Raw genomic sequence first — 14409 nt, forward strand, 5'->3', positions numbered from 1 at the left:
TGCAGATACCAGTATTTGAATAAGATGAATGCCCTTTGAATAAGCCTCACTTAGGGCATTTTATTTTGTTGTTTGGTGATTTTATAATTTTGGAACTGAGACAGGAAATCACATTTACTGATCTGGTTTGTGTGGGTGAAACACTTGACTTAGAACTGTGCAGGGCAGTTTCATCTTCTAAATGATACCGTCATGGAAATCACTAAAAGTTTCACTGGAGAGGTTGATCAAAGCAGATATGAAGGAAAAAAAAAGAAGAAAAGAAAAATTTGGCAAAAGCTGCTGTCAAGACTATTTAGATGGACATATCTGAATCTCTGTCTGAATACTACCAACTGTCACATTTAATCAGCTTTAAGCTCTTCTTGGTCATCATTACTTTTGCAAGTCACAGTTTAGAAATAGTTAATCAATTAATTCAAAACTTACAGAGCTGTTGTTATGATGAAAACTTCATATATCTGGAAAACCTTTCCATTCAAGAAAGCTCATCCCATAGTTACAGGGGAAATTCATATAAGACTGGGACCTAAATTTTATCCTTGGTAGTTGAAGTGAAATCCCTAGAATACTCTGCATGTAATGTTAGAACCCAAAGGCTTTTGTTTCTTTGGGCATGACAATTTCTTTAATAACTGGCATGCTGTGGAACACTTTGTGAGGCAGCCATTTCCAATGACATTAGGAGAGAAGGCACTAAATGAACTTTATATGGAGAAGGTCTTATTCTTTTGCAGAAGGACCTGTTGGTTGGAAAGTTTCAGAAGGTTCACTTCCAGATAATTTCTCAATTAACAAATATCTTCCTTCAGTTAGAAGCTGATCTGCGTGCCTGTTATGTTTGCAAAATCCTGCTTACACTTTGAATCACTGACATGCATTCTATTCAGTGGAAGTTATTAAATGAAATGAAGATTCTCTTTAGTTATTCTTCTGCTAGCAGTTTTGCTCTCATCCGATCCTTGCCTTTGTCATGTAAGAAATTATGTACTTGCAAGGAAGAAAGATTTGGGTGCACAACTTTCCAGAGTTTGTGAATACATTATATCAAGCTGTTGTCTTCCTGCTGACAGCCAGTTGCTGCAAGATCTCCACTTTTGTGTCTGGGCCCTTCTGTAGCCCTGAATTGATGGATGGGGTTCAGTTTTGGAGCCCCATCTCCCCAGTAGTTCCTCTGAATTCTGTGAGCAATATGTGGTTCCTATGAGTAATGAAGAAGCATTGTTAATTGAGCAAGACAAGAGAAGAAGATTATTGGTTTCCTTCAAGTTACATGTTATTTGAATTCTCTTAATGTTTCTAAGTCCTGCTCTCCCATCGGGGAGCCGCAGAACTGGTAGCTGTGTTAGTGTATTAAGTAATTTCTGCCCCAAAATCACTTACATTCTCCAGCCTTATATAAACTGGGGGTACCACTGGTATGTAGTATGTACTGAGCAGCACTACTAACCCTTTAACCCTACAGATTTGCCTTCAGTATTTTTTTCAGTTGCATCAATCAACATACTTAGGTTTCATTCCTTTTCTAAATTATCTGTCAATCACATGCAGCAGACAGAATACCCCACTTTTTTCCTTTTGCTAGTTTCTTCTGTGAAAAAGAAAGTCCATCTCATCTTTGTGAGTCACTGTGGTGCAAATATAAAATCCAGTCAAGTCAAAGGAGTGTTTTACATCAGGAAAACAAGACTTTTTCCCAGCTTCAGAACAATAACAACACAATGAAGGAATTGCATGGACATAGTAAGGCAGTGACTTGAATTGGTGAAATGTAGTTAATGAATGTTTATTCATTTGGATCATAGTATCTTAAGAAAAAAGATCATATGTTCAAAAGTGTTTATATAGGGTGTACCATAATGAGACACCGATTTGCAATTGGCTGTCTTAGAACTGCAGAAATACAAATTAAAATGTGTTACTCTGTCTGGCTAAACTGCCTTCAGTCAGTCAGTGAAATTTGGGAGATGAAGTTAATACAAAGATACCAATAGCTGGCAAAAGAATCATTGAATTTCATCCTGGTTTGTTTTAACTGGTTTCTGAATGAAGTGCACTAGTTGTACTGTAAGCAGTATGACTGAACCAGCATGTTCTTAGGCACAGCTTGTCATGTATGTTACCATTTATGGCTCTTATGGGTGTGTCAGGTTTGGAGCAATTTCTGCTTTCACAAATTGTGCTATTTTAAAGAAGAGCGGAATAACAAAGTTCACATGGAAGGTTCACATATAGATTGTGTCCTCCTTGCAGAGGACTTTATCTAGAGCATTAGTAGCAAAGGAACAGTGCAACTTAAAAGACCCTGCAGTTACAGAAAGTGTGAATAAAGAGTGAATAATAACAGAAATGCAGAAATAAATCAAAATATGAGTAGATGGAAGCACTAAATTATGGGGAGAAAAGAACTTAAAAATATGGGATGAGGTGATAAAAAGATTAAAAGTCGATTTGTGTCTGTAAATGTACTTTGTTATTCTTACCTTTCTCTTTCTGTGTTTATAATTTTCCATGGTTTATTCTGAGACCCAGTAAGAACATTTGTTTTTAAACAGTAGAAATTTGAAGAGATGTTTTTATCCAAAGAAAAGAAAGGACTTTCAGTACACAGTTAATGGTGTTTAAAGTCCCTAAAACCATGGGCTTGCCTTATTCCCAGGAGAACTCAAGCTTCCCCAGTTTTAGTAGTGTGCCTCCAGGAAATCGTTCAGAAGGACACATAATTAGCCCACACTTTCCAGAGTGCACAGTGTAACTTGATGCACTTAAACCAGAAGACAGTTTTCGTCTTTTGACCCTGTGTCAAATGTGTCAGTTGAGTAGCTTACCTGAGATCTGTAAGACAACATAGGCCATCAGATATTTTCCCATAGAAAGGAACATGCAGTAGGACACACACAAACCCACAATTTTAAAACTTATTTATTAAACTTTTAAAACTTACTTATTTTCAAAGTAACAGAAGTGGCCATTGTAAGTGGCACAACCCAATGCATTGAGATTCTGGGTTTTTTTTTGCCAGCCTGAAGTTTAAAGAAATATGTTTGCCCTTGCTAAGGATGTATGAAAAGGAGAGAAGTGGCTCTTTCACTTTAGGCACCAACAAGATACTGAGTCTCTTGGAAGGGTGAATGTGATACTGTCATTCCAATGCACATCCAAATGATAGTTCTGGGAATGGTAAAATGCTCAGTATGGTGTCTACATCTTGCATCCATTAACATGCAGAGTAGTTGAAAGAGTTCACAGTGAAATGGAGTAATGTTGAATAACTCCTAGACAGAAATGCCCTGGTAACTGGGTGGGGTGGTGTTGGTGGTGGTTTGTGTGTGTCAGGATGAGGTGGCTGCAGGGGGGACCTGTGTAACTGATATAGAGAGGCACAAGCTGAAAACTCAAGTGACACTGTAAAACGGCCCTCATAGCTTAATGAAATAAAACCAATAATGCGATTTAAACTTCTTTGAGTTAAAATTACTTTAATAAGGGTGTTAATTACTAGAGGATTAACACTGCTTACATGTGATAATAGATCTGGTCAGTCAATAAAGGGTGAGAATAATGTTCGTTTAAGAAGCAAAAGAATCTAGCACAGGATTACTCCCTAGAAAGGGATAACATTTCAAAGTGGCAAGTAAAATCAGGGGAAGATGTTTTCAAATTGCAGGAGGCATTAGAGGCTGAATTTTGCCATCATTACTCAGCAGAAGTTCCATGTGTACTGGGATCTGTTGGAGCTAAAATATTAAGAGTAATTATTGCAAATGACATATAAAATAATTTATAATTATTTGGTCTTCCAGGGAAATAATAAGAAATAATTTTTTAGATATAACATTTAAAGAAAATACTGTCCATAGGATTGAGGAGAAAATGCATAACCTAAAGGGGAAAAAAAGCGTCTTCTAAGGAGAATAATTTCTTGAAGGTGTATTTCTTAGAAAAGAAATTGTATTGGATTATTGCCTTTAAGCAAAATGGGATTTTTCCCTAATGTGTTTGCAAACCACAGCCCGAGGAGAAAGATTTTTTGCAAAAACCCAATTTAGAAAAGGAAGTTTCGAGGTATCCAGGTTGCAACTTGCTGGGCTTGGAAGCCTTTGTTAAACCAAGTTATCTAGACAAGTTAGCAAAACAAAACCAGGATTTTATATGGGCTATAGTATTTGCTAAAGTGTTTTGAGAGTCATTTGATAGATATAAATAGGAAAGTAAATGTTTTCTTGTAGCTGAAGAGGAAAGTGAAGATTGTCCATGAAAGAATATGAGAATTTTTTCCTAGTGATTTTGGCTTTCCTTTTAACTCGTCTGTATTTACATTCCTGAGCTACTGACTGCAATTCCTTGTCCAGAGGTTCTCAGGTCTAGCATAGCTTTCCCTAAGGGATGTAACTTCATCTGCTATAAGGGGTGGTTATGCAGCCATACCCTGAGTGAACTTCTTTGGAAGAAATAACTATCTGTTTACAGTAAACTTACAATGGCCACATCTGTAAGTATCTGTGCCTTATGGATTGCACTAGATTTTTGTTTCTGGGTGCAAACAAAATTATGCTGGTCTGTGGCCTGTTATGTCATGAATTTCAGTGGCTTTTCATGTATTCTAGCTCAGCACCCAAGATAGCTGAGATACTTTATTGAGCAGTTGCTGTATTTGTATCTGCTTTCTGAAGAAGCATTTCAAACAGACACCTTGTATATAAAATTCTAAGTGTTTTAATGGCTGCCTAAGAGAAGAATCTGGCACACTGTGGCTGTAATTTTTTACTTTAGATGTGCAACTTTTGAGAAATGCACAGATGCTAAAAGAAAGTAAACCAAAAGAAAGTTGTTAATTAAAAAATAATTACTCTGTTGTGTTGAACCAAACTATTTCCCCTTACCTGCTGTAGGACCTCAGGGTATCTCAGTGGAAGTGATGTGATTCATAGTACACACTGCAGATCATGGACTTCTGTGGAGATTTAAGTGCTGCAGATTCAAGAGGGCTCATAAACCTTGTAGACATGCTGTATGTCCTTCTGTTAAGTTGAACCAATCTCTGTAGCAATGTAATTTCAGCATATTTCATGGATGTAGTTTTCTCTGGTGTTTTTTCCAAGTCAGAATATGACAAGAAATGACTGGAAAGTTGGGAGAGGGAAATGCCTCGTTCACTGAATCCCTAGTTCCCAGCAGTGCCTGCACTGGTGGTGTCCTGGGTCTGTTCTTAAGCTGCAGCTTCACACCAAGAGCTGAAGTCTTCTCTTCCTCTGTAAGCACAAAGCTGATGCCATGGAGCTGTGCCATGCTCACTTGCCTTCCCATAGGCATCAGTTTGCATTTGCATGCCAGGGCTGTGTATCTAAAGCTCCTTCCTTTAATCCTAGAAGTAACTGGACTGAAGTTTAAACTTGGAGATGAATACTTGGGCAGACCTCTGCAGATGATTAGTTCTAGGGTACAGCAGCCTGTCTAGATTAGGTGTGTGTTTATACAAGGATAGTTTTGGAGTTGTTAGAACCAGCATTTGTCAGATAATGACTTCTTGTGGTATGGTGTATATGCACACTTGTAAGACTGCAGGCATCTGGAGTTACTCTTATGGATAGTGCTAAATATTAAATGTGGCAGATGGGACAAGAGTGTTCAATTCCAGAACACAGTATGGAAGTGGAAGTGAGTGTGTTTTGTGTTTGAATTTTATTCTAGTTACACCAAATTAAATTAATTTTAATTAGATCCACCTCTAAACCAGAGAAGGTAGTTAAATTTTAACTTTAGATTTTTAATTTTTTGATAACATTTTTATAGTGAATCATCTCAGATGGATTTTTACAGGAAGGATTGAGACAAATGGTACAGTTTTAATCCCCGAGAAGTTTACTTTAGGATAGCGTTCCTCATCATATGCTATTTCTGGCATTATTTCATAGACAAGTGAATAGTTTAAAGCAAACCTGTTGTGAGTCTAGTGCAATTAAAAAAGTAGTGCCTATAGAAAATAAAAGATCAAATAAACTAAACTATAAAATTTCTTTTTAGTAGATGTCAATATTTAAGTACTACTGGCAAACCTGTGTTTAGTAAAACAACCAGAAGCCAAGTGGAAATTCCAGCTGAGATTTACCTCTGCTATATTAAATCCTTCATAATTTGAACAGTTGAAATTGTGTTTTCAAAGTCTTGTCCAGGTGAGAGGCAGATGGCCTGTTTGGGGGGCTGCACTTGTCACCCCTGTGTGCTGTTTGAATGTGTACACCTCCGCCTCAGGAGCTCAAAACCAGAAAAAATGGTGAATGGCCTGACCATTGCATAATACACAATTTTTAATCCACACAAATTTTGCCATTGACATAGTTTTATGCTTTGTCTGAAGGGACTTTGTGTACGGACTAACACGCTTGACAGGAGCAATTTGGCCGGAGCCCGTGCCCTCTGGAGCCTGACTGTCTGCCAGGCTCCTGCTTTTCAAACTCTTCTCTGCTTCTAGACTCAAAAGATGGTTCTTTTGCTACTAGTCCAGCTTATTCTTTAATGATGAAGAACAACACACTACATAATAAACATTTTCACTGTAATTAAACAAATCTTCTTTGAAGAGGTATTACTTGTTGCTGTACTGGATGTTTCATAGGGCCTAGCTATTTATATTTGTCTCAGAAACTATTTTTCTGTGTCTTCTGATGTTATATCTTGGGCTGCTTGAAGTTTTAATGGGATTTGTAAAAATTATATGTTGTGAGTGTTTTTCTGGTTATGGTAACAGCAACAAGCTTGTTCACGTGGCTTCAGCAGCAAGTATTCTATTTTATAGGCAGGCCTAAGTTCATTTGAAGTGCCAAAGAATAAAAAAAAAAATCATGAATGTAACAAGACCAGGCATTTCTCAAAACATAACTCACGATCCAGATTTTAGGAAAGAATTCTGTCCTTTGCAAGGATTTTTTCTTATAAAAGTATATGAACACAAATAACTTCTGTTTTCTCTTAGCATAGCAACAAATCCCAATGGTTCATCTGTCATAACATTATACATTGTACATTTATGAATGTGTTGAAGATTGTATCCTAACATTCAAGATAGTGACAGATACAATTTCACTTATAAATTTGAAACAGATGGTAACATTTAAATACAAAATTATTTCATTCTTGTGAACATTTCAACGTCCCAAATTTGGACACAATTTCTAAATGTATGGTGCTCAAAAGAAAAAGGTAGGTTTTAATGCAGTAGCTTAAAAACTGAAAGACACTGCCTTTCTAACACAGACTATCCTTCCTTTGAAAATCCAGGGCTCAGTTTTCAAAGCATTGTCTAGGAATTTAGCCTGCGACCCCCATTGACACTAATGGGAATTGCATAGCTAAGTCCCCATAACATCACTTTGAAAATCCATTTGTTGTACCAATTCAGAAAAATGACATAAACTATGGGGAGACATTCACAGATCAAGAGAACAATGTACACTTTGAAATACAAGACCAGTGTGTGTTATTCCAGTTATGCGATCAGTAAAAGGGATTCTGAAATTCACCACGTTCACAAAATAAGTCACCAGGTCTAAATAAAACAAAATATTTTGGCAAGTGGCAGGCAGACTTGCTAACCAGGCTAACAAGATGTTTGTCAGCAGTAATGAACACCTACTGATTAAGTGATAATTGTGTTTGGTTGGTATGGTGTTATTCTACAGTTAGCAAACTCTCTTTTTTTCTTTCCAGCTGGACTTAGGTATCTACATTTTAAGTAGTTCTGTTGTTCCTTTGCAACAAGAAATGTTCAGAGTAAACAAGACCTGTCTTTGTCCAGTTTTGATTCTGATCCTGATCCTTTATGTTTTGTTTTCCAATTTAGTAAGTGTTCTCATGGAGCTTTAATTAACAGGAACATAACTTGGTGACTAATGATGGTATTATCTTCATGGTCTTGCAGATGGTTTTTGTTGGAAAAAAGTGTATACCTGTGCAACATATGTTCATGTATATTTGTGCACAAAACCTAAGCAAAGATTAAAACAGTGTTGTTGTTGTTGTGTAGCTGTGTTACTGCAGTGCCTATGAGTCCCAGTCATGGACCATGGCCCCATTATGCTGGGCAGAATATAAATAAGTGTTTTAACAAAAGAAAGACAGTGCTGCCTCAGAGTTCCCAAAGCAATGAGATTATAGCTCCACTGAAAGGTTAACGTTATGTCAGAGATTATGAAACAGCAACAGTTCTGGTTGACAGGCTTCCTTTTGGGTCCTGAAACCCATTTGTCCTTCTTAAAACAAGGCAGGGTGGGTTGGTACAGTGTGAGCTCCTTGGAGTAGGAAATGTTTCGGACTGGAACATTTGTGAGTGGCTTTTGTGAGTTTACTGTGTTTAAAATGAAAAAGTCACCTTCATGTTTGGTGCTTTGCTTGCTCCAAAGCCCAGTAGAAGTAGAAATAATTGAAATATTAATGTGTTTGCTCTGTCTTCATCTTAGGGACTGAAACGATACATAGCTAGCAAAAGTCTTTTTTTTTTCCTAGGCCAAAAGCCATGCATCCTCGAGGGAAAAATTGTAATGTTACTTCTGTGCTCTTTCCTAAGAAAAGATTGGGTGTAGCTTGCAGTTGTATATGCTTGGCACTATTCATTTCCCAGAAGAGTTCACCGTATTCTAGGCTTTGGGTTTTTTTAATTAAAGAGGTCAAAATCCATTATATCAAAATTTCAAAGAATTTGCCAATTAGCTGTAGTCTGTGATGCCCAGCAGGTGGCTTTTATACTATTAAAGGGAGATTGTTTCCATCTCTGATCAAAGCAAAAGCAAAACAAAAGAAAATATAGAATATTTTGCTGTACACAGTGCAAACCACATGCTGTGTAAATTATGTGAAAACTGTACATGGGAGACTGTTCAGTCATCCCACTTCAAGAAAAGGTTCTGTATATTTTCACACTGATCCTCACGAGGATTTCAGTGGTAATGTCTAAGTCTGTTTAGATTACTGATTAGCTGAGGAGGTTAGACAGCTTGCTATATCCTAAAATGAAGACTTTAGCATTTTTCTTATTTAAAAGTAAAAGTAAAAATGCACAATTAAGTAGATAATGAATTTACTAGGAGTGAAATTAGAAAAAGCTGAGCGTGCTGGAATGTTTAGGATGCAAAAAATTTCCAATTTGCACTTTTGAATGAATCTAAACTTCCCTGATTTTTGCCTACTTAAAAGAATGTTTGTGACCTTTTGACCCTTTTGTTATCCTTTACTCAGAAAGGCCTTTATTCTGTAAGACTTAGGTATAAAAAAATAAAAAGAGCATTAATGGCGTAACAGTCCTTTCTGATCACCCTGTGTAAGATGTTTATGCAAAGTGTCAATAGAAGCAATTGGCCTAACAGTGTGACAACCTGCTTTGCTTGGAAATGGGCTAATCTCCTGTTTGGGTTATCCAGAGGTCAGGTAAGGATTTCTTTTTTTGCACTCCCCGTAGCGCACGGGTACATAACCTGCAAACACTACAGGGCAGAAATCAGAAGCAATTGAGCCTAAGGATGCCACAAAGCATTTTTAGTTAATCCTGACCTGTTTGCTTTTCCTGGTTTTTTTTTTTTTTTTCTTCTGCTTTCTTTTAGTTTTTCCGTTCTTGGTCCCATCCCGGAGAATCTGAGTGTATAACACACAATGATGACAGGGACTCTACCAATTTCATTATCTGCTTCACTGTGTGGTTTTTTCCTTCTTCTTCTTTTTTTTTTTTTTTTCCTCCAAACAGGCATCATCCCACTCTTTTTTGAAGTTCACGTGGAAACCTACTTTAAATCTCAGTTTTTGAGGGCTGCCCCCTTTGCCCTGTCACAGCAGGCTGGAACTCAATAAGAGCTCAGGCAAGCGTAGCGGGCCGGGCAATGGGCCTTGGCGGGCTGCACGCTGTGAACTCCTGCCTCTCTGAATCAGCTTCTGTGTGTTTTTATAACTGCCTTTTTTTTCCCTGTTAATTATGCCCCAAGGCTGTGGAAAGACAGCATTTATCTGTTTCAACAGACTAAGCAGCAAGTGTTCTGACATGTTTATCAGGCAAATTGTACCTGACAAAAGGTAATTACACATGCAATCAAGTCCAGAAGTAACTGGGTGATTAGGGGTTAATAAACTGTTTAGCATAAGAAATATTGTGAGCAAGGAGAGTGGGCCAGAACTGACATAACTGACAGTGATATATTAAAAGAATTACTTTTCATTGGATGGAATATTTGACTTTACTGAAAGGTAAGTAGGAAATTAGGTGTACAACTCAGTTTTATCTCCAGCTCCTGAATCACTGGTGCCATTTGTACAACCAAAGCTATTTGCTGATGCTCATGCTGCTTCAGAAGAGATTGCAACTTGTACCATTCCATCTTGCATTAAGCTACCTTTATAATTTACAATTAGGATTTTTGTAGTATAACCAGCACAGGGTGTAATGGACACTGCCCCCATTTCCATCTGCAAAGCTCATGTCTCCTCCTTCTGTCTGTTGCTGTGCTCACTCTGTGCATAGCTATTTCCCAAAGTTGCATTCTCTTCCAAGATTATTCCTGACAGTTGCCCAAAAGTAAAAAGGAAAGGGCATCTGTATGATATCTGAGGATGTGACAAGAGGCTCAGATGTCATTGAAAGGGCCGGATGGTCAATTCCAGCAGTTCCCAGTGCACAAAATTCTCACGTAATTACAAGATGGCCTAAATAAAGGCTTTGGCTGAGCTGCTCTGAACTTTAGGTAATACAATGCAAAGCTTTAGTGAGCAATGATAAAGAGTAATTTCTATTCAAACACGGCCATATCACCTAGATACTGGGAAAACGCTAGAGAACTAACTTTGAGGAATAGGTGCAAGTACCCTATTTGAAATCAGAATTCTGTCCCTAAAAGTTTAAGATCTTTCTCTCATAGCATCAGTATTATAATGTTTTGTCTTAACTGATCCTGTTAGCTAACAAGGTCTTACAGTAGGAGTAACCAAACCTTTTAACCAAAACATAGTTTAGTATCTTTTAAAATAAGTCTTCCAATTAAAAATAGCAGTGTTACCTGTGTAATGTCAGAAATTACTATAAACTTTTACGTAAGTACACATAAACACCTTTTCTTTTCCTAGTGATGTTTATTTCTACAAAGACACCTAATGTTTACACATAAAAGGCATCTAGAAAATACCTACACATGAAGAGAAAATTACAGAATCAAAGCAATGTAGAGTGTAATTCAAAATAAAAGTGCAGTACAGCAACCAGAGGCTTAAGTTACCTATAATGTTAGAAGTATATATGTGACTAATAATGTAATGGTTTGGGAAAGCAACACTGTTGCACATACAGTAGAAGAAAAGTGCTGCTCTCTGATCATCAGCCCTGATGGTTCCAAGATGTTGGATGAAGGTTCCCCTTGTATCACCTTTAGAAAAAGCAAAATCTTCTAAATAAGGTGGAAGTGTGGGCTGTATCTTGTAAATGCAAGTGGACAACATATAGGATGTTCTTGGCGGTGTACAGGAAAGGCTGAAGCTTGTTCTTTTTTTTTCCCTCGTTCCTTTTTTTTTCCACAATGACTCAGACACACATCTCTGCAAATTGTTCCTAGTCAGAAGGGAATAATTGCTCCTTGCTCCTAGGGAAGCATATTCTGCTCCATTATAAAATACTTGGGTATAGTATTGCCTGTCTGAGCTTATTCTTATTTTTCATGGTTATTATGGGATGAAGAGCACAGCACTGCCATTGTTCTTGGGTAGCAGAGTACATATATTTAGTTTATTTGGGCTTCACAGTGTTTTTGCTGCATGATAAGCTGGTTCTGACTAAACACCCTTGGGTGGCTCCTTATGTGGGGCTGAGACTGCCTTTCTGTCAGGATTTTTCCACATATGTTAACTTAGGAAAGATGGATGTGCAAAATAAACATTTTTTGTATTGTAATTTCAAGGCAAGTTGTGCACAGTCTAACCTTAAAGGAGTTGCAGCCAGTAGCACGGGTATGATGTGATAAAACTCTGTTGCCTTTGACTGATTTTTGAGGCTGGGAAATGCTTATTGCCAGGACCTACTGTTTGCCCATATTTGACCATGTATGCTAGTGTGGGGCATTCCTTGTTAGACAATACATTTCATTTTCAGTTATTGTCTCAGTAATAGTGAAAGCTTTAATAAATAAAACAGTAGTAGGGAAATGTTGCTTTAACTTGGCCTTGGTTTGATCCTAGATGCTGCAGTAAAAACTACTGTCACAGAACCAGCATCGGGCTGTGCATCCACTGAGCCTGGGTGCCAGGGCAGATGTAGGTGATAGGAATGGCCAGGACACAGATCCCAAGAGCTGCACACCAGACAGCTCTTCCCACCCCACAGCATGCAGTATTTGCTGTCCAAGCCCACTGCGTACAGCAGTGTGCCACGGTGCAGAACTGCAGCTGTGATGGGACAAAATGCACAGTGTGTCATCGTGCACAGCGGCAGTCTGGGCTCCAGCAGTGTCTGCAGCTCCCTGCCACATTTAATCCTGATCCAGGACATGATTGTCACACTGCAGCCCCTGAACAGATGCACAGAAGGAGGGAAGGGGGCTATGACTGACTGTCATGTGTCATTTGATTGCATATCTGGGCCTTTGAGCTACCTGCCACGTGTCATGACAGCTGCTTGAACTTAAGAGATTTATTAGCATGAGGTTGGTTGCATGCAGCTCTTTGACCATGCATGGAGCAGGGAAGGAGCTCTGGGTGCATCACCCTTGCCAATAGTGTCTCTTTAGGAGTTCATTCTTGAGGGCCAGGACTGTGTTGAGTGCACAGAATATGCTTCATGTTCTGTGTGACAATTTTTTACCTCGTGTTAAAAACCAACAGGCTTCATGGTCTGTTTAGAGCCCTACATGCTTACTTGTGTTTGGCAAGGTGACAAATGAGGTGTAATCTTCCAGTCATCACTATCGCTGAGATTTCCCAGAGCCATGGCACAATCAGTTGAGTCAACCCCTTGAAAGCATTGTATGAAACTCACTCATGCAGTATTGTCAGGGAAGTTTCTTTGAACTTGTCAGCACTGTAATTGTGTCAGTCATCAATGGCTTTGGGCTGCACATTGCTAGCAGGATACTTTAGGTACCTTTCACCCATATGAGCTTCAGGGTTGTTTAAGATTTACCCAGAATCCTCTATTTCAGTGGTACAACAGGGATAAGAAATGAAATCTTTCACTTCTTACTTACTGAATACAACTGCAGGAACATGGGTCCATCCTTAAGGACCATGTCCCGTGTGAAGCCCATGACAAGTAGCACTGTAAGTAGCAATAAGTTATTAATGACCAGATGATATCGTTTGGGCTCCTGTGAGCTTTATCCTCACACCTTGCCATGTGCATCTGCCTGTCCTATCTTTCCACTCTTTTGGTTGTGTTTTAAATTACCTCTGTGAGGACTGGCACCCAAACTGTGTAACACAGGTAATAACAAGTGATGAGTAACGTGCAGCTGAGGCTGTGAGTTTCACAACTGAGTTATCAAGCCTTCCCAAGTCTGTTTGCATGGTGAGTGAAGGCATGTTCTCAGCAACTCAGTAAAATTGGTGGTGTCCATCTTGAGAAAGGGCTTTGTGGGAAAGAACTGTTTGAATTTGACCTTGGTGCTTATAATGGATATCTAGTCAGCAGAGAGTGAAATTGTCTCCTTGGGTTTTAGATCCTTTCACCTCTATGAAATAGTTAAATGTAAAATGTGAGTAGGTGTGTCAGAGGTCTGTTATAATGCCAGAAAATGTTGCTACCTAGTCCTAAAAGATTACACTACAAGTAAGGAAGAAGTAATTAATTAGAAAAATATGTTTTTAAATTAGACACTATATTTGAAAATAACATAAGAAAGTGGTTTGGAAGTGGAAAAATTTGCAAAAGAGAGGCATTGAAATTTGAATCTGGGAAGACTGGATGTATACTTTTCTGTAAATGAATTGGTGTTATGATTTTGGGCATGAGCATTGCTGGACTCTTCTGACAGTTTGTCACGCTGAGAAGTTTAAGTAAGGCAAGGTGAGGTTCTCTGGGGTGCAGCCCTCCTCTTAGTGTAGCCTGAGAAGTCAGAGGGGTGAGCACCTGCTGCACCGTCTGCCTGTGGGAGCAGGGGCTGCTACTGTTGTGTCCCAGCTCTAACAGCTCTGATCAGGCGTGGCAGAAACAAGTGTTTGAAGTGAACAGTTCTTCCTTGAAATAGCTAAATGATGTGACTTGCAGTAGTCTGTTACATTTTTTTCAAGTGGCACAAAATCCTGTTCCAGCCCACCTTTCCAGCATTACTGATTCAGGGCAAGCAGGGCTCTAGGTTACACTGAGGACCCTGCTCAGCAGAGCAGCCTCGGGCACTGCGCGCTGGGGCGAAGTGTTGTTAATGGTTCCCAAGGCTTTTTTTAACAGTAGGT

At 38.7% G+C, this 14409-nt stretch overlaps 1 protein-coding gene across 2 annotated transcripts in view; it reads left to right on the forward strand.

Annotated features, from left to right (window-relative positions):
- Positions 1 to 14409, forward strand: part of EXOC6 (exocyst complex component 6) — an 84879-nt gene that overhangs the window by 67586 nt on the left and 2884 nt on the right. The window lies entirely within an intron of this gene.

The sequence above is a fragment of the Zonotrichia leucophrys genome, chromosome 6, assembly GCF_028769735.1.
Source record: "Zonotrichia leucophrys gambelii isolate GWCS_2022_RI chromosome 6, RI_Zleu_2.0, whole genome shotgun sequence".
NCBI classification, from domain to species: Eukaryota; Metazoa; Chordata; class Aves; order Passeriformes; family Passerellidae; genus Zonotrichia; species Zonotrichia leucophrys.